Here is a 24,493-nt window from a genome sequence, read left to right on the forward strand (position 1 = left end):
TGTTTAGCCCATCCACGAAGGAATCTTCACAGGTGCCTAATCTTATTCTGCCACCTTTCAACAGGCGACCTTCCTCCTGAATTTTTTGCCCATTCTCTAGCAATCAAATCAAGGAACCCTTCTCTATCAAACCACGATAATTCGAAAGAAAAGGTGTCCTTATTTCCCACATGGGTCGGATCGCCAGAGTCAACAAGCAACGGGGTGTGGTCCGAAATTGCGCGTGATAACGCCTGGACTGTTATGAGTGGGAACTTCTGTTCCCATTCGATGCTAGCCAGGACACGGTCCAACTTCTCAAAAGTCAGATTAGTTAACAAATTGGCCCAAGTGAATTTCCTACCAAACAGCTTGATCTCTCGAAGATCCAAGCTTTCGATTATAGTATTGAACATAAATGACCATCTGCCATCAAAATTCTCATTATTCTTCTCCACCTTCCTTCGAATAATGTTGAAATCGCCCCCAACGAGGATAGGGAGCTGTTCGCTACCACAGATGCGGACAAGATCGGCCAAACAATCTGGCTTAAGTTCGGCTGCGCGACACCATATACCGCCACTAAAGCCCGGTTAAACCCATCTGCCTTTGATCTGACCCAAAACTTAAGCGCAAACTCTCCCATGACCACACTCCAAACTTCCAACGAGTCACACTTAACCCCAAGTAGAACCCCTCCTAACCTTCCTCTCGGAGGTAAGCAGTGCCAGTCGAAGTCAATACCCCCCGATAACGTGCTAAGAAATTGGGGGGGGGGGGGTGAAATTATCCCTTCTAGTCTCGGACAGGGCAATAAAATGCAGTTGATATTCAATAGATGCTTCCGCGAGAAACCTTCTTTTAGCCAAATCTTTAAGACCTCCACTATTCCAAAAAATTCCTCTCATATTTCATCATGAAATTTTTTAGAGGTACGGATCCTAGAACTTCTACGCACAGCCGAAACTGGATAAACCTTCCGTTTCCATTTCCGCTTAGGCTTATTCTGATCCTCCCGCCACTCCTCAGAACCGGGCTCTGGGGAGGTAACCTCCGGAATATCAACATGGATCGAGGCCGTAGGGGACCTGACTCCCTCTAATTCTTCTGTCTCAGGAAGTGAAGGGGCAAGTGCTACCTCTTAAGCACTGCGTTGGTTTTCCCTTGAAGAGGAAAGGGTGATGGAGTAAAGCAGTGTACACTACTAGGAAAACCCTTATAAATAGACATTTAGTAGTAGCGTGAGTTATTTGACCCGCGCTATTGCTACTTAGTAGTAGCGCGGGCAAAAAACGCGCTACTGGTATGGCATAGTAGTAGCGCGGGCACAAAAAACCTACGCTGCTACTAAATGATTTCCACCCTGACTCCTCAACAGACAATAGTCATAGCGTGGGGTATAAAACCTACGCTACTACTAGATGAATAGTTGTAGCGCAGGTGAGACACACCGCGCTATTGCTATGCCACAAACCGTCCACTCCCACGCCACCCACCCGGATCCAGATCTAGATCGAGACCCCCTCCACCGGCGGCCTCCCGTCCCCCCTTGCTCAACCTCATCTCCTCTGTCAGAGCAACTGTTCCACTCTTTGAGATCTCAGCTCCCCATCCCCCTCCTCCTCCACCCCCGTCTTGCCGCTGCTAATCCTCCTCCTGCTGCTGCTGCTGCTCGTGCAGGGGATAGGAGGCCACGACGCCATCACCATCGCCACCCTGGACATGGACGTAGACATGGGGGTGGAGGCGGCGCAGATGGGCGCGGAATCGGTGGCGCACAGGCGGCTGCTGTCGGCGACCGGAGGGGTGCCCTACTACAACTGCCGCATCAGCACGACCGCCAACCCCTACACCCACGGCTGTGAGTCCATCACCCACTGCCACGATGACGACCCTTCCTAGGTAACTACAATAGTAACTGATTGCCAAAGCTGCTGGATCCAGCGGGCGTCCGCTGCTCGTTTCGTGTGTGTTTTGCTTGCTGGGTCAGTATAGGATTGGTGCTCTTGGGTTTGTGTTTCACACAATTGTGTCGGTCTTTGGCCTATTGTAATTTACAAAGATGTTTGCTGTCTGCTGACGCATAGGTTCATTTTCTTGATGCCTGAAAATTCACGAATTTTTTCTGGCACGCATCATGCTGGAAATTCACTAGTTTCGTTTTGATGAACAGTCAATAGTCTGGTCTCCTAATTCATGAGCAACCATTTTCAGGTTGTAAACAGAATCCAGAAATTACGGAAGACTGCTCAGCTTGAACCTACAGACTTAATTGATGTTTACTACGAGTCTGTAGACAACAGCAGCAATACACTTGAAGAAATTTTGCAGTCATAGGTCTATCGAATTGTTTCAGAAAAAGTTTCCTGTTTCAGAGTCTGGAAGTTTTTTTTTTACGAAAGCTATTATTATTGTGTGCAGGATCAGTGTATTAGGGACGTGCTTGCCAATTCACTAGTTCCAAAGGCAGCGGCAACATCAGATATGGTGAGCTTGGATTTTCAACCTTTAAAACCTATATCAGTCATCATCAAATGATTTTAAATTGCACATCCTACTAAACCACTTTAAATCGTTAATACGTTTTTTTGTTGAAGTATCTCAATAGTTTACTGTACACTGAAGTTATATACTTTCTTCTTTGGCAGACTCTGGTAATTGGCCTAATTAAATATTAAGTTTCACATCATAATAAACACCAAAGTTGGCCAGAGGTTGTATTGTTGGCCAACCTGAGAGCATAAGGAGCTGGGGCAGTGTTTGTGCTGTTACGTTTTGATCCTATCCTGTCACTACTAGGAAATAGCTTATAGATAGACGCTTACTAGTAGCGCGCTATATTGACCCATGCTACTGCTAATTACTAGTAGCGCGCTGTATTGTCCCCTCGCTACTAATAAATATTACTGGTAGTATATGGCAAAAAATACACGCTATTAGTAATATCTCCCATGGTCAAGACGTAATAGTAGCGCATGTAGTAAAACCTGCGCTATTACTAGATGAAAAGCTATAACGCAGGTGATACATCCCACGCTACTGCTACCCCAATCCACTCCCACCCCACCGAACTCTCTTGTGAATCTATACTACTTATAAAAGAGCAAACATTATCTTCTCTAAGTGCATCCCACAAAACGTACACGAATACATTACCACCGTATGATTAGTCTCACTAAACTCAATCTAACGGCTAGCCTTAACCGAATCTGTTCTCTGTGTGCACTTAGCAATTTACATTGACTGACCGTACTCCACCGCGGAGGAAAATATGAAAGTTCATGACTGGTCAATTAGGAAACTATAATCACGGACACATCCTATTAAGAAACTAATCACGGGAACATCTAATTATTAGGAAACTAATCACAAACCCATCCTATTATTAGGAAAAAAATCACGCGCTCATCCTATTATTAGGAAAATAATTACGAGCCATCCTATTAGAAAATTAATCACGGACGCATCTAATTATTGGGAAACTAATCATGGATGCATCCTATTAGATAACTAATCATGAACGCATCTAATTATTAGGAAACTAATCGCCATCGCATCCTATCGTCTCCTATCAGGGAATCGTGATCGCGAGTCGCCAGCCGTCACCAGCCCACCACCCATGCGAGCCACAATGGGAGACACGCGAGAAGGAGGTGCAGCTTCCTCCGAACACACTTCTACTGACTGCAATGACTTCGTCCACATCCTGGGCATGCTCTCGGGAACCATCGGCATCCGCGTCGACTTCAGCTCCATCCACAACACCCATGCTGACAACCACCCACCGTCGAGGTCCTTCAAATGGGGGCAACGCTGAGTATCTTGGATCAGTATAAGCGGGCCAAAAAAATCTGCCCCCACAGCCATGCATGTAGATTCGCCTGATCGCCAACCATCATCGTCCCCAGGGCGGTGCAGGTCTCGACCACTGTGCAGCAGGTGAAGCTAATCACGGCCCAATCTCACTCGCCCGAAGCCACCGCCGACTCCCTCAGCTCTAACGCGTGCTGCTCCGTTGGACACGCTTGTCCGGTACTCGCGCGTGGACGACGTCGTCCAAAGCTAATCCCGGTGCGTGGAGGCCGCCGCCTCAAAGCTGGACGATTGACTCACGTGCGTCAACAATGCCGCCCAGCTGGTGAGAGGACAAGGTCGCCGCGGCCGCTCGTAGGCCTGAACGATGGAGACGCTTGCCTTCACGCGAACGCACCACACGCACGCATTAATCAAGTAAGTATCGAGTGCTGTTTTTTTACTGTCATCGCTACCTCGCCGGTGGTGACACATCTAGAAGTACAGGAACTAGAGATGAGGCAATGAGAAACAGAGGAGCGTTGGAGCACACACAGAGACGTTCGCCTTCTTTCTTTCTTTATTTTTTCACTGATTTTCGCGTACCTGCAACAGACATCCCTGTTTTTTTAAGTACTGACTACCGGTTATTACATGGCAACTCACAACTACATAGTGAACTCACAGACAAATTTGCTGAACCAAGACCTTACTTGCAGTCATGAAATTACGTTTCACTGAAAAAACCCAGAAGTTTGCATAAGTTTTAATGAAAAAAACTAAAGTTCGCATAAGTTTTACTAAAAAACCTGAAGTTTGCATAAATGTATTTGTTTGTTCAACAGATACATGGCAATTGTAATTTTACATGAGCATTTTTAGACCGTCCTTATCTACAGTTGTGTTAACATGTTTTCTTGATAGAAAACTTGGACTACATACAAGAGAAGCAAAAACTGCATGTTGATTATGATGATGATGAAAGTAGGATATTTTATGGTCATGGTAAATTTCATATCATTTAGTACATAAATAATATTCACAATTTTATTTTATTACCATCAATTGTGTTGAGTTTCTTTCATATATATGTATTGACCCTCTTCTTTAAATTAGATGTGACAGATGCGGAATGAACTCATACCACATGATCGCACACGAGCAATTCAAGAGGAATTGGCGGGATTCTTTCTTGACCATGTCATACATAAAGACGGAGAATGCCATGTGGAAGTTGAAATTGATTTTAGATGTTAGGGATTATAAGAGATGGTATATTGTATATATGTAGTAGTGTCGGATAGATATATATAAAAACTTGTTGTTCGATCAATCTCGGAGAAAGAGAGGTCACTTCTCTCTGTATATGTTCATGACGATCTTGTGTAATTCTTGACTGGAATTTGTTGGCACTGAAACGGTTCCTTAGCTTGTCCTAAGTGACATTTTCATGTGTGACTATACTTGCATAAATGTGTGCATATGAAGAATCATGATGAATCTTCTAAATAATTTTGAATTTTATACATTGAAAAAAATGGGGGTGGTCTTTTAATACAGGAGACATGTTGATTAAGGAGAAATGATATTTCAAATTATTTGTACGAGTTGGAAATAAGAGATCGTGTACTTTATAGGGAAATTTCAAATTTATGAATAAATTGTCTTGTATTAAGTTTAGTATAATATGTTAATCCAAATAGATGCGTATTGTGTGTGGACATTTATTAGTTCAAATAGACGTGCATTGCGCGTGCACACTTACTAGTCCTAAAAAAACTCTTGCGAACCTCACCCCCACCCCTTGGTCGACCTCTCCTCTCCCGCACGATCTCTTCCCCGCCGCCGCCACCCACGCCGGCCGGTTCCAGCGAGCTCCGGCCGCGCGCAACACGCCCCCAAGCTCCACCCCTCCCTCCCCCTCGTCCAGATCCGTGCCTCAAGGCCTGCATCCTTGCCCGCGGCTAGGGTTTCAGGCGCCTCCTGTGTTCTTGCCGGAATCCACCACAATCGGCGATGGCAAGGCCGGCGCTTGCGGGATCCGTCACCGGCGTTGCCCAGGTAGGCCATTCCCCTCCTTCCTTGGTCGGATCCGCCCTCTCCTCAAGGATGTACTGTAGCTTGCAAGTCGAACCAGCATCCCTGTTTCCATGCACGCCCCAAGGATGTACTGTAGCTTACAAGTCAGTAACTCTAGAGACAAACCCAGTCACCATTGCCAAGTGATACAATTGGATGTCAAAGGCTCGAGGCATTGGTTATGTAGACAAAGGCTCAAGACATTGGTTATGCAGTAAAATCTTGAATATATTTTACTTTCTGTTGTTTGATTTTGCCTGCCAGGTGCAGTGGGCGTGGTAAGATTCGCACCACCATGGAAGGAGACGAAAACTCAAGGTTCTTCCACGCCTCCGCCTCCGCCCGTTGGCGAAAAAACAAAATCAATGTGCTCGCGGTAAATAGCTCCGAATTATTTGCGCACAACAAGTCCGACATCCTCTCGGATTACTACGCGTCCCTCCTCGGAACCACCTTCCAGCCCACTTGGTCCTTCTCTCTTTTGGATCTCTACCCCTCTCCCATCCCTCAGCTAAGATCTCTTGACGCCCCCTTCACCGACGATGAGATTGCCACTGCGTTCCTCTCTATGAATCAAAACGCTAGTCCTGGACCGGATGGCTTTGGACCTGGGTTCTATCGGAAATTCTGGCCCATCGTCAAAGGCAAGATAAAAGACTTCTTCCTCGACTTCCATTCTCACCAAGCTGATATTTCCTGCCTTAACAGAGCTCATATAATTCTTCTCCCTAAGCACAACGAAGCTCGCTCCCCCTCTGACTTCCGACCCATTTCCCTCCAAAACTGCCCGGTAAAAGGGGTGGCCAAGCTGCTGACCAATAGGCTAAAACCCCTCATTCCCCTCCTGGTCCATGCTGATCAAACCGGCTTCCTCGCCGGGCGAAACATCTCGGAAAATTTTCTTTACGCAGCGGACATCCTTCACTGTTGTGCTAAAAGAAAAGCTCCCACTCTCGTTGTTAAGCTTGATTTTCGGAAGGCCTTTGACTTGGTCTGCTGGACCTCCCTCCTTTCTACCATGCGGACTCGCGGTTTCCCCGACCGCTGGAGCGAATGGGTCAGTTCCCTCCTCTCCTCTGGACTCACGGCGGTCATGCTAAATGGTGTGCCGGGCCGTTGGATCCAATGCAAAAGTGGACTCCGTCAAGGCGACCCCCTTTCCCCTTACCTCTTCATCATCTTGGCCGACATCCTCCAGCGGATGATTATCAAGGACAATATTGACGGTCTCCTTCTCCACCCCCTTATCTCCCACCTCCCCTGCCCGGTTCTCCAATACGCGGATGACACGCTTATTATCGCGAAGGCCACTCCCACGGCAGCAAAGCACCTAAAAAATATTTTGGATCAGTTTGCTGACGCAAAATGGTCTTACGATCAATTTCACCAAAACCACTTTCATCCCCCTCAACGTTGATCCCTCAGATGCTAATGCTATGGCCACTGATCTTGCAACCAACATCTCATCCTTCCCCCAAACCTACCTCGGGCTCCCCCTCTCTCCTCACAAACTACCACCCTCCGCCTTCCAACCAGTTATTGATCGCTGTGACATGTACCTTGCTGGTTGGTGTGCGCTTCTCCTTTCCCGTGGTGGCAAACTTGTCCTACTCTCGGCGGTACTCGACAACCTCCCCACCTACTTCATGTTGTGTTTCTCCCTCCCTATCCAGGTTCTCGAAGCTATAGACAAGCGTAGACATACCTTTTTTTGGTCCAAAGATGATACCTGCTCGGGAGCTAAATGCCTGGTTGCTTGGGATAAAGTCTGTACCCCAAAGGAAGCCGGCGGTCTAGGTGTGAAAAACCTTCGCGCGCAAAATTTTTGTCTACTGCTGAAATTTTCCCATAAATTTTTACACTCCACCTCCCTTCCTTGGAAAGACTGGGTTCTCCACCACTCCCCTCTCCAAATTGGGTTTGGAAAGAATAGCTCCTTCCTCGCCAAGACCATTTTTAAACACCTACAGAGCCTAAGAGAGATTTCCCAGTGCGCCATCGGTGATGGTCACTCCACCTTCTTTTGGTTAGATCGTCGGCTAATGCTAGAACCCCTGGCCTTAGTTTACCCAGCTCTTTTTTCCCACCACACCAACCAAAATGCCATGGTTCATACAATTTTGCAGGATGGGATCAAACTTGCTCTTCGTAATCGGCTAACCTCTACTGCGACTGCAGAACTTGTCTCTCTTAACTCTCGGTTGCAGGTTGTTACTCTCTCCCAGGTGCCTGACTCGCGGACACTACTCAATGGTGCGGCCTTCTCCGCACGTGGGGCTTATGTGGCTCTTACCACCCAACTCTCCGACCCTGTGCTCACCGTCGTTTGGGATTCCAGGGTCCCAAAGAAGGTGATGATCTTCGGCTGGCTGCTTTACCTCGATAGACTCAACACGCGGAAGAACTTGCACAAGAAAAAAGTTCTGGACACAGATATTTGCCCTCGTTGTAATAATGCTGTTGAGGACAGCGCCCAGCTTTTCTTTACCTGCCCCGCGGCGCGCAGGATCTGGCAGGCCATTGGCATCAGGCCAATTTCCACCTCGCTTGGGGATGTTTTTCACACTCAGCTCCCAGGCTCACTCTCATCCTCTGTTAGTCCCTTCATGTTTCTCCTCTTCCTATGGAAAATCTGGGATGCGAGGAACAAGAAGGTCTTCCAAAATCTGGAGGTAGATGCTAGCTTTACTATTAAGTGTATTCTAGATGACCTAGTTGTTTGGACTCATCGGCTAAAGACCGCTGCTCTAAAAGAGGACGCCGGCTTGTGGCGCGACTTCCTCTCATCCCGTAACCTGTAACCCTTACTCTTCGTTACATTTGAAATATATTCAGGTGGGGAGCCTTTCCCCCCTGGTGACCATTTCAAAAAAAAAGATGAAGAGGATGAAGCGGGCGACTATGAAGAGGTATTGTGGTGGAGGCAAGATGCAAGGATATGTATGTTCTTCTGAACTTTCTTTGGTACCAGAATTTCATAACGTTGTTGTTACCATGTCCATGGTGAATTGTGTTTTCTGTTTTCTTTCACAAGAATTGAGATTTTAGTTGGTTACAAGGGCCAAAAAGGATAGAAATAGGGCATGATGAATCTGAACTGTCCATCAGAGAGCTTTGCAACCAAAGTGACACTCTTACATATGCAGTTAGAATGCAGAAAATGTATTTGAACAATCCATGGTTCCATGTTTGGCATTTATTGGATAATGGACGAACAGTTCTGAATTCTGAAGCTGCTTTATTATTCAGCTAGACTGAAAAAACATTCAACTATTAATTAATTAAGCACAGCAAAGATGGTATTTTACATGTAATTAAGCTAAGTCTGGCATCAGGTGCTAGACGGAGGAGAGATTCAGTGACCCCAAGCATGGACCAAACAGCAGCAGCAGCATCACAGTAGAACAGTAGAAGCAGCAGCCGCCGCGTTGCTACCACCGCCGCCACTGCTTGGATTCCGCCGAGGCCATCTGGACTCGCCTCGCTGCCGCCGCCTGTTGGCCGTCACCAGCAAGGTATCCCCCCGGCCCTTCCCAATCTCTGCTCTCTTCTCTATTCCGGTGGTGTTTGGTCCTCCCGCTCTTGCTGGCTTGCTGCGTGCTGATTATGTGTGTGCTTGCTACGGCGTGCGTGCGTTCGTGCTCGGTGTGTCCGTCTGCATACTTGTTCTGTAATTGTGTGCTTGCTTGCTAACTACTGCTGAGCACTGGGTATTGGCCTCTGTTGTATCAACTATGATTTGCTGCTGACCTGCTGAGGTTGCGGCTAGTGCTAGGGAGTGAAATACTGACAATGTCATCTGCAGGCCAATCTTCAGTTGAGATTGGAAGCATCAATCATGTATTATTGGGTAAGCAAGCTACAAGCCAACGTCTTTACTGTTATAGGCTTTTAATGCACAAGTGTTATGTTTAGTTCAAGTTCTAATATTAGCATATGATGTATTTTGCAAGCAGTATGAGGATTCAGTAAATTGATGATCATTCAGTCATGGAGACGACTTGATGAAAAGAGGCATGAATGCAACTTATGGGGCAGTATTTTGATCTCATCTCATGCATTTAATTATTCTTTGTATTTATAACATGCAATTTTACTAATTATTCATATATACTTGCCGTATCGCCGTATTGCTGTTTCTGGAAATTGCCGTATCCCGTATCGCCGTATCCGTGTCGCCGGTGCTACGTAGGTTGATAGCTTAGTCTTTTTGGATGGTCCTCTATCTGTATAGCATTACAAGCAACAACCACTGAGCCATGACAGTCTTTCTAGATGGTATTCTATCTACATACTCTTACAAGAAACATGCCACGAGTTATGACGCACGCACGCACGCACGCACCGTACTGATATTTATATTTTTGATATAATATAAGGGCACCTGCTCATACTTTTCAATAAAATCACTACGTTGATTTGAAAGTAGAAACTCCTCATTTATTTCCAATTTAAGACCGCATTAGATAATATACATAACACATCTATTTGATTGGTGTTACAAATTTGCAAGTGCAGCAGCTTAACTGTCACTAATATATGAAATGTTGCTCTAAGTCTCTTATGTCACATGAATGAATGTTATTACAAAATTTGCTTATAAATATAGTAATAAACGGGAAGTTGTCATGTCGACTATAATGAACAATGATATTTATAATGACCAATTGTTGTTACTGCTGATGATTACTAGTAATACAACAATAATACATCTGCAACCAAGGGTTAAATTGAAATGACCTGACAGTAAAGGGTACAATGTTGGTAATAATATGCTATTGCTGATGCCTTCTTGCTTGCTTGCTTGCGAATGACCTGGGAATTACTCCTACTTGGTGCACAAACTTTGCTTGTTGCAATTTGCCACTAGAAACAAACTGTCACTAGTTTCCAGTTTGATGCTGAATTATAAATGAATGCCTACATAAAGTTGGATTTCGTGTTGCTTACCGACTGTTTCTTGGGCCCTTCACGTGGCGTCGTCTCTTCCTTTCACGAAGTTTGTTGTTTACGTATTCTGACTAGTGGTTTACTATCTCTCTAGATAGTTTCTTAGATGAAAACCTCACAGAGTAGTTAGTGTGCAGCCAGAGTCCAGTATGATATCTCAATCTTGAATAAAGCATTTGAATTTAAGCTAGTAGATATTGAGCTCTGTGATTGAAGTGTTTGTTGAATACATCTAATCTGAACAATTTCACATTTGCTTCTCTGATAAGTAAGGTCTGTTTTCATTTACAGGTAGAAGATAGCGACAGAGTTTGAAGGTATGTGCAAAGATCTTCTCCTCCGTCTCCGCGACAAAGCTGTTGGGTGCATCCGTCCATCATCTTTAGATCTGAGTGAAGAGGGCATCCGTCCATCTCAAAAGGTATAATTTTTGTACCAGCTAATTAACTTGTCTTTTCATCAGTTCCTCGAGTAATTGGAAAGGGAATTATATTAGACTGCTAGCTGATTCTTGGTGAAAATTGATTTGCCTGTATGTATGTAGAGAGTCTTGTAGCAATTATTCTTAGAGTAAACCAGAGCAGTATTTGATGATATATTGCGAGTCACTGAAAATGTATACTGTTTTTCTTCAGGATATGGATGACCATCTGAAGGTATGCAGGTTTCTTCCCAAATGTATTCTGAGTGAAGAATGCGAACTAACATGTTTTCACTTTCCCAACGTGGGCACAGAGGTGATCGACGCAGACTACCGCGACCCGATGGGCGTCGTGCTCTTCAACAACTCGGAGGCGGACTTTGCTGTGAAGCCCGGCGACCGCATCACACAGATGATTGTCCAGGTGATTGTGATGCCGGAGCTCGCCGAGGTGGAGGACCTTGACGTCACTGTCTGGAGGTCGTCGAGGTGGAGGACCTCGACGCCACCGTCTCGAGGTTGCCGAGGTGGAGGACCTCGACGCCACCGTCTCGAGGTTGCCAAGGTGAAGGACCTCGACGCCTTGGTAGATACATCTAGAGTAGTGGTCATGTTAGGTTGGTGGTGGAACGCTAGGGAAGGTACCCACCTTTCGGTGACGGTTGTGTGCGTCTGATGTATAAATGGTATCTCGTGATCTCTTTGAGTTGAGATGTTCAATGTTGTATCCATGAATGTTGCAAGTGCTAAGATGGTTCTGTGACCTTTTATTTTGCCTTGGATGTGTCTTGTTTTCCATCCATGAATATTGAATGTAATTTCAAAAAAAATTCTAATTACTTAGCAGTAGCGTGGGGTAAGAATGGCATGCTTCTAGTACTTAGAATAGTAGTAGCGTGGGGAAGAATGGCACGCTACTAGTACTTAGAATAGTAGTAGCATGGGGGAAGAATGACACGCTACTAGTAGTTAGGAGTAGCTGTAGCGCGGGGTAAAAATGCGCTACTGCTAAAATTTAGTTGTAGCGTCGTAGCAGTAGCGCGGGCACCAGCGCTACTGATAGTCAAAAACCCCACGCTACTAGTAGCCCTTTTCCTAGTAGTGGTAAGTATTTCCCTCAGTTTTTTAGAATGAAGGTATCAATTCATTAGGAGATCACGCGCGAGTCACCTCGTACCTACACAAACAAATAAGAACCTCGCAACCAACGTGATAAAGGGGTTGTCAATCCCTTCATGGCCACTTGCAAGAGTGAGATCTGATAGAGATAATAATAATAAGATAAATATTTTTGGTATTTTTATGATATAGATTGAAAGTAAAGATTGCAAAATAAAGTAGATGGAAACTTGTATGATGGAGAATAGACCCGGGGGCCATAGGTTTCACTAGTGGCTTCTCTCAAGATAGCATAAGTATTACGGTGGGTGAACAAATTACTGTCGAGCAATTGATAGAAAAGCGAATAATTATGATGATATCTAGGCATGATCATGTATATAGCCATCACGTCTGAGACAAGTAGACCGAAACGATTCTGCATCTACTACTACTATTACTCCACACATCGACCGCTATCCAGCATGCATCTAGAGTATTAAGTTCGTAAGAACAGAGTAACACCTTAAGCAAGATGACATGATGTAGAGGGATAAACTCATGCAATATGATCTACACCTCATATTTTTATCCTCGATGGCAACAATACAATATGTGTCGTTTACCTTTCTATCACTGGGATCAAGCACCGCAATATTGAACCCAAAGCTAAGCACTTCCCCCATTGCAAAAAAGATCAATCTAGTAGGCCAAACCAAAATGATAATTCAAAGAGACTTGCAAAGATGAATCAATCATACATAAAAGAATTCAGAAAAGATTCAAATATTGTTCATAGATAAACTTGATCATAAACTCACAATTCATCGGATCTCGACAAACACATCACAAAAGAAGATTACATCGAATAGATCTCCAAGAGAAAGGAGGAGAACTTTGTATTGAGATCCAAAGAGAGAGAAGAAGCCATCTAGCTACTAGCTATGGACCCGAAGGTCTGAAGTAAACTACTCATACATCATCGGAGGGGCCATAGAGTTGATGTAGAGGCCCTCCGTGATTAATGCCCCCTCCAGCGTAGCTCCGAAAAAGGCCCCAAGATGGGATCTCTTGGCTACAGAAGGTTGCGGCGGTGGAAATAGGGTTTCGTGGTGCTCCTGGATGTTGTCGGGGTATATGGATATATATAGGAGGAAGAAGTACGTCGGTGGAGCAATGAGGGGCCCACGAGGGTGGAGGACGCAACCAGGGGGTGGGCGCGCCCCCTGCCTCGTGGCATCCTCGATTATTTGTCGACGTCTACTCCAAGTCTCGTGGATCATGTGTGTTCCAAAAATAACGCTCCCGAAGGTTTTATTCCATTTGGACTCCGTTTGATATTCCTTTTCGGTGAAACACTAAAATAGGCAAAAAAACAGCAATTTGGGTTGGGCCTCCGGTTAATAGGTTAGTCCCAAAAATAATATAAAAGTGTAAAAACAAGCCCATTAACATCCAAAATAGATAATATAATAGCATGGAGCAATCAAAAATTATAGATACATTGGAGACATATCAGCAAGATCCGCACAAAAACTATCAAGAGCCCTGACCCCAACGCATCAGTCTCAGCATCATTCATGGGTTTAACAGCTGCTATGTTGCCAATCATTTCCAAAGCGCGCTCCGCTTCGAGATCAAGAATATCATTAACTGATTTCACTACCATTATTACCTACCGAAACCCTTAATTGATTTGCATTGTGAATAATCTCGTCATTGGAAAATGAAGAATGGAATTTGATGTATTGACTGACATACCAGTAGTGACCTCAATGTACGGAGCTTGGCTGCCCGCATAGCGCACCTTAGCTACATGGCATCCACATCCGGCTGCTCCTGGAGACGACTACTCACACGCCGCCCCTCAGAAATAGGATCCGGTATCCCTCCATAAGCAATGACCTCCTCCCTCGTAGCCCTATTTGGGGTAGGGCCTCCTGCCCGGCCCCCAACCGAGCTCAACTGAACTGGAGCAACCGACGAGTCACCAAGAGGCCTCGAAGCCTCCCGTGGCATCGGCCGATGCCCAGATCCCTGGGCTGCCACAGGAACCCCACCAACCACGGGCGCAACCGAAGCGGCTGAAACGTAGGGCGAGCAGGGCCCCTGGCTGGCAACCCCAGGCAACCCTCCTGCCAGGGCTGCCGTCACCGGTACTGGCGCCACTAGCAGCGTCAGCAGGCGCATCGCCTGAGGGGTAGAAAGGGGTGCGCAGGCCTCCTGCCCGCATGCCCCTCCGAGGTCGTCCGGTCCCCCACGGGAACCCATGGTCGCCGATCCTTCCTTGGGCCCCTTCAGCGGAGATGAAGAAGTTGAGGAAGAGGGCCGGGCCATCTGCCCGCCTCCTCCCGCCATGGCGTCCAAAGTAGCCGCGACCTCCATCATACACAACGGTGAAGAGGGGGCAATGGCGTCCTCCTGTCCATCGACTCCAGCATGTCCATCCATCACAAACAAAGACTCAGACCCCACAATCACCGGTGTAAGATGTTCCGCCGGATCGTCCAAATCAACTCGATCACTCCAAAGACGAGGAGGCGCAAAGAACGCCCCCAAGGATCCTAGCTAAAACATGTTGGTCAGAGCAGAAACCAAAGACTTGTCATTAGCCGGCTCTCTTGCTTTAGACGAAGTGGAAGGCCCTCTGGCCTTGTCAACATTGTTCTGTGCATTATCCTCCTGGTTCCCGGAGTCATCTCCACCCCCAGAAGTATCCATTTGTTGAACCTCTTCAAAGTCCTAAAACAAATTAAGATCCTCATACTCAACATCCAACAAGTGCACCATGCCCTCATGAGTCCATCTTACCACATTTGGCAAGAACCCAATGTTAGCCACACTAACAAGCACACATGCCACCCCATGAGCGCGTGTGAAGGGCATATCCACCTGTTCCATCTTGCCAAGCAGGGATCCCAGGCTCCATGTGACAAAGAAATTATCCAGTGGTTCCGATGGCGCCCCCGAGAAACGAACCCAAATCCGAGTCAACGGCGTACCCTGAGGCTCCTTATTTTTCCACTCATCAAATTGCAACACAAAACTTGTTCCAGTGACTTTAAACATGCCAAATTTGAGGATTCTCAACTGATCCTCTTTAGAAGGAAACTCCACTTTGTAAGTCTGGTCTGATAACTGCAGCACAGACCACTAAAAATTACCCGGTGCCAACTCCCGTAGCTGCTGAATAATCTGAGCTTCAGTCAGAGGGCATGAACCACTTTCACCACACCTGGGAAGGAGGTTTCAATCACGGGCGTGACAGGAGCCACATTAGGTGACTCGAAGAATATCAACTCTGAGCAACAGACCCCATAGATAGTAACCGAGGGCTTGGGCCCTAAAAGAAGCGGACACTCAGCCACTGTATGCTTCGGTTTCCGGCATAAGCCACATAACTCAGCAGAGCATTCATCCATAATGTGTCCCGATTCACCGCGACGAAAAAAAGTAAACTTTTTCTTCTTAACCGCCCACTTGGACGGTTTGTCACCATCGGATTTTTTCGTACCTTTGTCAGACGCAGTATCACCATGCTGAATGGGCTCCGGCACCGTCATGTCGACCAAGGCCCAAACAGTCTCCACTGCAACCGTGAGTAATACCGCACCATTAGCACGTCTCTCCTCTAGGCTCGTCTCTGAACCTATAGCAACGGGCGGAAGACGCGGAGGAGGCCGGCGCAGGTAGCCGCCACGACCTCCGTGGAAGCGGCCCCGGAAACAGTTATTGGGGCCAACCGCTCCCTCCACAAAGTTTCCCGGCGGTCCTTGAAAATCTCTACCGGCAGCCCCGCGATCTGTCCAAGCATAGCCGCGCCCACCACCGGTAGACGACGAACCTCGATGAAGGCCTTCTCCATAGGCATTAAAACCATCGTGACCCCACTGACCACGAGGAGTATTGAGGCCGTCTCCCGCAAAAGCTCCCGTACCTCGGCCACCCGCGCCATGATTAGAACCACCCCATGAAGGAAATATGCCCTAGAGGCAATAATAAAGTTATTATTTATTTCCTTATTTCATGATAAATGTTTATTATTCATGCTATAATTGTATTAACCGGAAACATAATACATGTGTGAATACATAGACAAACAGAGTGTCACTAGTATGCCTCTACTTGACTAGCTCGTTAATCAAAGATGGTTATGTTTCCTAACCATAGACAAGGAGTTGTTATTTGCATACATCATTAGGTGAATGATCTGATTGACATGACCCATTCCATTAGCTTAGCACCCGATCGTTTAGTATGTTTCTATTGCTTTCTTCATGACTTATACATGTTCCTATGACTATGAGATTATGCAACTCCTGTTTGCCGGAGGAACACTTTGTGTGCTACCAAACGTCACAACGTAAATGGGTGATTATAAAGGAGCTCTACAAGTGTCTCCAAAGGTAAATATTGGGTTGGCATATTTCGAGATTAGGATTTGTCACTCCGATTGTCGGAGAGGTAACTCTGGGCCCTCTCGGTAATGCACATCACTTAAGCCTTGCAAGCATTGCAACTAATGAGTTAGTTGCGAGATGATGTATTACGGAACGAGTAAAGAGACTTGCCGATAACGAGATTGAACTAGGTATTGGAATACCGACGATCGAATCTCGGGCAAGTAACATACCGATGACAAAGGGAACAACGTATGTTGTTATGCGGTCTGACCGATAAAGATCTTCGTAGAATATGTAGGAGTCAATATGAGCATCCAGGTTTCGCTATTAGTTATTGACCCAAGACACGTCTCGGTCATGTCTACATTGTTCTCGATCCCGTAGGGTCCGCACGCTTAAGGTTACGATGACAGTTGTATTATGAGTTTATGTATTTTGATGTACCGAAGCTTGTTCGGAGTCCCGGATGTGATCCCGGACATGACAAGGAGTCTCTAAATGGTCGAGACATAAAGATTGATATATTGGAAGCCTATGTTTGGATATCAGAAGTGTTCTGGGTGAAATCGGGATTTTACCGGAGTACCGGGAGGTCACCGGAACCCCCCGGGAGCTATATGGGCCATGATGGGCCTTAGTGGAAAAGAGAGGAGGCAGCCCTACATGGGCTGCGCGCCCCTCCCCTCCCTTGGTCCGAATAGGACAAGGAGAGGGGGCCGTCCCCTCTCTCTCTTTTCCCCCCTCCGCGAATCCTATTCCAACTAGGATTGGGTTGGGGGGGGGGATCTTACTCCCAGAGGGAGTAGGACTCTCCTGGTGCGCCCTCCTTGGCCGGCCGCCTCCCCCCCTTTAGTCCTTTATATACAGAGGCAGGGGCACCCCAGAGAGACACAAGTTGATCCACGTGATCATATTCTTAGCCGTGTGCGGGGCCCCCATCCATCATAGTTCTCGATAATATTGTAGCGGAGTTTAGGCGAAGCCCTGCTGCAGTAGTACGTCAAGATCGTCACCACGCCGTCGTGCTGACGGAACTCTTCCCCGACACTTTGCTGGATCAGAGTCCGGGGATTGTCATCGAGCTGAACGTGTGCTAGAACTCGGAGGTGCCGTAGTTTCGGTGCTTGATCGGTCGGATCGTGGAGACGTACGACTACATCAACCAAACGCTTCCGTTGTCGATCTACCAGGTATGTAGATCATACTCCCCCTCTCGTTGCTATGCATCACCATGATCTTGCGTGTGCATAGGAATTTTTTTGAAATTACTACGAAACCCAACAGTGGCATCAGATCCAGGTTTTATATGTTGATGTTATATGCACGAGTAGAACACAAGTGAGTTGTGGGTGATATAAGTCATACTGCTTACCGACATGTCATACTTTGGTTCGGCGGTATTGTTGGATGAAGCGGCCCGGACCGACATTACGCGTACGCTTACGCGAGACCGGTTCTCCCGACGTGCTTTGCACAGAGGTGGCTTGCGGGTGACAGTTTCTCCAACTTTAGTTGAATCGAGTGTGGCTACGCCCGATCCTTGCGAAGGTTAAAACAGCACCAACTTGACAAACTATCGTTGTGGTTTTGATGCGTAGGTAAGATTAGTTCTTGCTTAAGCCCGTAGCAACCACGTAAAACTTGCAACAACAAAGTAGAGGACGTCTAACTTGTTTTTGCAGGGCATGTTGTGATGTGATATGGTCAAGACATGATGCTGATTTTTTGTATGAGATGATCATGTTTTGTAACCGAGTTATCGGCAACTGGCAGGAGCCATATGGTTGTCGTTTTATTGTATGCAATGCAATCACAATGTAATGCTTTACTTTATCACTAAACGGTAGCGATAGTCGTGGAAGCACAAGCTTGGCGCGACGACAACGATGCTACGATGGAGATCAAGGTGTCGCGCTGGTGACGATGGTGATCACGACGGTGCTTTGGAGATGGATATCACAAGCACAAGATGATGATGGCCATATCATATCACTTATATTGATTGCATGTGATGTTTATCTTTTGTGCATCTTATCTTGCTTTGATTGACGGTAGCATTATAAGATGATCTCTCACTAATTATCAAGAAGTGTTCTCCCTGAGTATGCACCGTTGCGAAAGTTCTTCGTGCTGAGACACCACGTGATGATCGGGTGTGATAGGTTCTACGTTCAAATACAACGGGTGCAAAACAGTTGCACACGCGGAATACTCAGGTTATACTTGACGAGCCAAGCATATACAGATATGGCCTCGGAACACGGAGACCGAAAGGTCGAGCATGAATCATATAGTAGATATGATCAACATAGTGATGTTCACCAATGAAACTACTCCATCTCATGTGATGATCGGACATGGTTTAGTTGATTTGGATCACGTGATCACTTAAAGGATTAGAGGGATGTCTATCTAAGTGGGAGTTCTTAAGTAATATGATTAAATTGAACTTAAATTTATCATGAACTTAGTCCTGGTAGTATTTTGCAAATTATGTTGTAGATCAATAGCTCGTGTTGTTGCTTCCCTGTGTTTATTTTGATATGTTCCTAGAGAAAATTGTGTTGAAAGATGTTAGTAGCCATGACGCGGATTGGATCCGTAATCTGAGATTTATCCTCATTGCTGCACAGAAGAATTATGTCCTTGATGCACCGCTGGGTGACAGACCTATTGCAGGAGTAGATGCAGATGTTATGAACGTTTGGCTAGCTCAATATGATGACTACATGATAGTTTAGTGCACCATGCTTAATGGCTTAGAATCGGGACTTCAAAGACGTTTTGAACATCATGGAGCATATGAGATGTTCCAGGAGTTGAAGTTAATATTTCAAGCAAATACCTGAGTTGAGAGATATGAAGTCTCCAACAAGTTCTATAGCTAAAAGATGGAGGAGAATCGCTCAACTAGTGAGCATGTGCCCAGATTGTCTGAGTACTACAATCGCTTGAATCAAGTGGGAGTTAATCTTCCAGATAAGATAGTGATTGATAGAATTCTCTAGTCACCATCACCAAGTTAGTAGAACTTCGTGATGAACTATAATATGCAAGGGATGACAAAAATAATTCCAAGCTCCTCGTGATGCTGAAATCGACGAAGCTAGAAATCAAGAAAAACATCAAGTGTTGATGGTTAACAAGACCACTAGTTTCAAGAAAAGGGCAAAGGGAAGAAGGGGAACTTCAAGAAGAACGGCAAGCAAGTTGCTGCTCAAGTGAAGAAGCCCAAGTCTGGTCCTAAGCCTGAGACTAAGTGCTTCTACTGCAAATGGACTGGTCACTAGAAGCGGAACTACCCCAAGTGATTGGCGGATAAGAAGGATGGCAAAGTGAACATAAGTATATTTGATATACATCTTATTGATGTGTACTTTACTAGTGTTTATAGCAACCCCTCAGTATTTGATACTAGTTCAGTTGCTAAGATTAGTAACTCGAAATGGAAGTTGCAGAATAAACAGAGACTAGTTAAGGGTGAAGTGACGATGTGTGTTGGAAGTGTTCCAAGATTGATATGATCATCATCGCACACTCCCTATAATTTCGGGATTAGTGTTGAACCTAAATAAGTGTTATTTGGTGTTTGCGTTCAGCATGAATATGATTTGATCATGTTTATTGTAATACGGTTATTCATTTAAGTAAGAGAATAAATTGTTGTTCTGTTTACATGAATAAAACCTTATATGGTTACACACCCAATGAAAATAGTTCATTGGATCTCGATCGTAGTGATACACATAATCATAATATTGAAACCAAAAGATGCAAAGTTAATAATGATAGTGCAAATTATTTGTGGCACTGCTGTTTAGGTCATATTGGTGTAAAGCGCATGAAGAAACTCCATGCTGATAGGCTTTTGGAATCACTTGATTATGAATCAGTTGATGCTTGCGAACCATGCCTCATGGGCAAGATGACTAAGACTCCGTTCTTCGGAACAATGGAGCGAGCAACAGATTTGTTGGAAATCATACATACTGATGTATGTGGTCCGATGAATATTGAGGCTCGCGACAGGTATCATTATTTTCTGATCTTCACAGATGATTTGAGCAGATATGATTATATCTACTTGATGAAACATAAGTCTGAAACATTTGAAAAGTTCAAAGAATTTCAGAGTGAAGTGAAAAATCATCGTAACAAGAAAATAAAGTTTCTACGATCTCATCGTAGAGAAGAGTATTTGAGTTACGAGTTTGGCTTTCAGTTAAAAACAATGTGAAATAGTTTCACTACTCACGCCACCTGGAACACCACAATGTAATGGTGTGTCCGAACGTCATAACCGTACTTTATTAGATATGGTGCGATCTATGATGTCTCTTACCGATCTACCACTATCGTTTTGGGGTTATGCATTAGAGACAGCTGCATTCACGTTAAATAGGGCACCATCTAAATCCGTTGAGACGACACCGTATGAACTATGGTTTGGCAAGAAACCTAAGCTGTTATTTCTTAAAGTTTGAGGTTGCAATGCTTATGTGAAAAAATTTCAACCTGATAAGCTCAAACTCAAATCGGAGAAATGTATCTTCATAGGATATCCAAAGGAAACTATTGGATACACCTTCTATCACAGATCAGAAGGCAAGACTTTTGTTGCTAAATTCGGAAACTTTCTAGAGAAGGAGTTTCTCTCGAAAGAAGTGAGTGGGAGGAAAGTAGAAATCTTGATAAGGTAATTGTACCTTCTCCCTTATTGGAAAGTAGTTCATCACAGAAATCTGTTCTTGTGACTACTACACCAATTAGTGAGGAAGATAATGATGATGATCATGTAACTTCAGATCAAGTTACTACCGAATCTCGTAGGTAAACCAGAGTAAGATCCGCACCAGAGTGGTACGGTAATCCAGTTCTGGAAGTCATGTTACTAGACCATGACGAACTTGCGAACTATGAGGAAGCGATGATGAGCCCAGATTCCACGAAATGGTTTGAGGCCATGAAATCTGAGATATGATCCATGTATGAGAATAAAGTATGGACTTTGATGGATTTGCCCGATGATCGGCAAGCCATAAAAATAAATGGATCTTCAAGAGGAAGACGGACACTGATAGTCGTGTTATTATCTACAAAGCTAGAATTGTCGCAAAAGGTTTTTTGACAAGTTCAAGGTGTTGACTACGATGAGAGATTCTCACTCGTATCTATGCTTAAGTCTGTTCGAATCATGTTAGCAATTGCCACATTTTATGAAATCTGGCAAATGGATAAACAAAGCTGAATTCCTTAATGGATTTATTGAAGAAAAGTTGTATACGTTGCAACTAGAAGGTTTTGTCAATCCGAAAGGTACTAACAAAATGTGCAAGCTCCAGCGATCCATCTGTGAACTGGTGCAAGCATATCGGAGTTGGAATATACGCTTTGATGAGTTGATCAAAGCATATAGTTTTATACAGACTTGCGGTGAAGCCTGTATTTGCAAGAAAGTGAGTGGGAGCACTACGGTATTTCTGATAAGTATATGTGAATGACATATTGTTGATCGGAAATAATGTACAATTATTCTGTAAAGCATAAAGGAGTGTTTGAAAGGAGTTTTTCAAAGAAAGACTTCGGTGAAGCTGCTTACATATTGAGCTTCAAGATCTATAGAGATAGATCAAGACGCTTGATAAGTTTTTCCAATGAGTACATACCTTGACAAGATTTTGAAGTAATTCAAAATGGAGCAGTCAAAGAAAGTGTTCTTGCCTGTATTACAAGGTGTGAAGTTGAGTAAGACTCAAAGCCCGACCACGGCAGAAGATAGAAAGACAATGAAAGTCATTCCCTATGCCTTGGTCATAGGTTCTATAAAGTATGTCATGCTGTGTACCAGATCTATTGTATACCCTGCACTGATTTGGCAAGGGAGTACAATAGTGATCTAGGAGTAGATCACTGGACAGCGGTCAGAATTATCCTTAGTAAAATAAGGATATGTTTCTCGATTATGGACGTGACAAAAAAGGTTCGTCGTAAAGGGTTACGTCGATGCAAGTTTTTGACACTGATCTAGAAGACTCTAAGTCTCAGTCTAGATACATATTGAAAATGGGAGCAATTAGCTAGAGTAGCTCCAAGCAGAGCATTGTTGACATAGAAATTTGCAAAATACATGCGGATCTGAATGTGGCAGACTCGTTGACTAAGATTCTCTCACAAGCAAAACATGATCACACCTTAGTACTCTTTGGGTGTTAATCACATAGCAATATGAACTAGATTACAGAATCTAGTAAACCCTTTGGTTATTGGTCACATGGCGATGTGAACTATGGGTGTTAATCACATGATGATGTGAACTATCGAAGTTAATCACATGGTGATGTGATCTAGATTATTGACTCTAGTGCAAGTGGGAGACTGAAGGAAATATGCCCTAAAGGCAATAATAAAGTTATTATTTATTTCCTTATTTCATGATAAATGTTTATTATTCATGCTATAATTGTATTAACCGGAAACATAATACATGTGTGAATACATAGACAAACAGAGTGTCACTAGTATGCCTCTACTTGACTAGCTCGTTAATCAAAGATGGTTATGTTTTCTAACCATAGACAAAGAGTTGTTATTTGAATACATCATTAGGTGAATGATCTGATTGACATGACCCATTCCATTAGCTTAGCACCCGATCGTTTAGTATGTTGCTATTGCTTTCTTCATGACTTATACATGTTCCTATGACTATGAGATTATGCAACTCCCGTTTGCCCGAGGAACACTTTGTGTGCTACCAAACGTCACAACGTAAATGGGTGATTATAAAGGAGCTCTACAGGTGTCTCCAAAGGTAAATGTTGGGTTGGCGTATTTCGAGATTAGGATTTGTCACTCCGATTGTCGGAGAGGTATCTCTGGGCCCTCTCGGGAATGCACATCACTTAAGCCTTGCAAGCATTGCAACTAATGAGTTAGTTGCGAGATGATGTATAACGAAACGAGTAAAGAGACTTGCCGATAACGAGATTGAACTAGGTATTGGAATACCGACGATCGAATCTCGGGCAAGTAACATACCGATGACAAAGGGAACAACGTATGTTGTTATGCGGTCTGACCAATAAAGATCTTCGTAGAATATGTAGGAGCCAATATGATCATCCAGGTTCCGCTATTGGTTATTGACCGGAGACATGTCTCGGTCATGTCTACATTGTTCTCGAACCCGTAGGGTCCGCACGCTTAAGGTTACGATGATAGTTATATTATGAGTTTATGTATTTTGATGTACCGAAGCTTGTTCGGAGTCCCGGATGTGATCCCGGACATGACGAGGAGTCTCGAAATGGTCGAGACATAAAGATTGATATATTGGAAGCCTATGTTTGGATATCGGAAGTGTTCCGGGTGAAATCGGGATTTTACCGGAGTACCGGGAGGTTACCGGAACCCCCCGGGAGCTATATGGGCCATGATGGGCCTTAGTGGAAAAGAGAAGAGGCAACCCTACATCGGCTGCGCGCCCCTCCCCTCCCTTGGTCCGAATAGGACAAGGAGAGGGGGGCGGCCCCTCTCTCTCTTTTTCCCCCTCCGCGAATCCTATTCTAACTAGGATTGGGGGGGGGGGAATCCTACTCCCAGAGGGAGTAGGACTCTCCTGGCGCGCCCTCCTTGGCCGGCCGCCTCCCCCCCCTTTAGTCCTTTATATACGGAGGCAGGGGCACCCCAGAGAGACACAAGTTGATCCACGTGATCATATTCTTAGCCGTGTGCGGTGCCCCCATCCACCATAGTCCTCGATAATATTGTA

The 24,493-nt window shown here is 44.9% G+C and overlaps 1 pseudogene; it reads left to right on the forward strand.

Moving 5' to 3' along the window:
* Positions 1-1,160: 1,160 nt before the first annotated feature.
* On the forward strand, positions 1,161-11,993 carry LOC123071444 (uncharacterized; annotated as a pseudogene).
* The last annotated feature ends 12,500 nt before the right edge of the window (positions 11,994-24,493 follow it).

The sequence above is a fragment of the Triticum aestivum genome, chromosome 1A, assembly GCF_018294505.1.
Source record: "Triticum aestivum cultivar Chinese Spring chromosome 1A, IWGSC CS RefSeq v2.1, whole genome shotgun sequence".
Lineage (NCBI taxonomy): Eukaryota > Viridiplantae > Streptophyta > Magnoliopsida > Poales > Poaceae > Triticum > Triticum aestivum.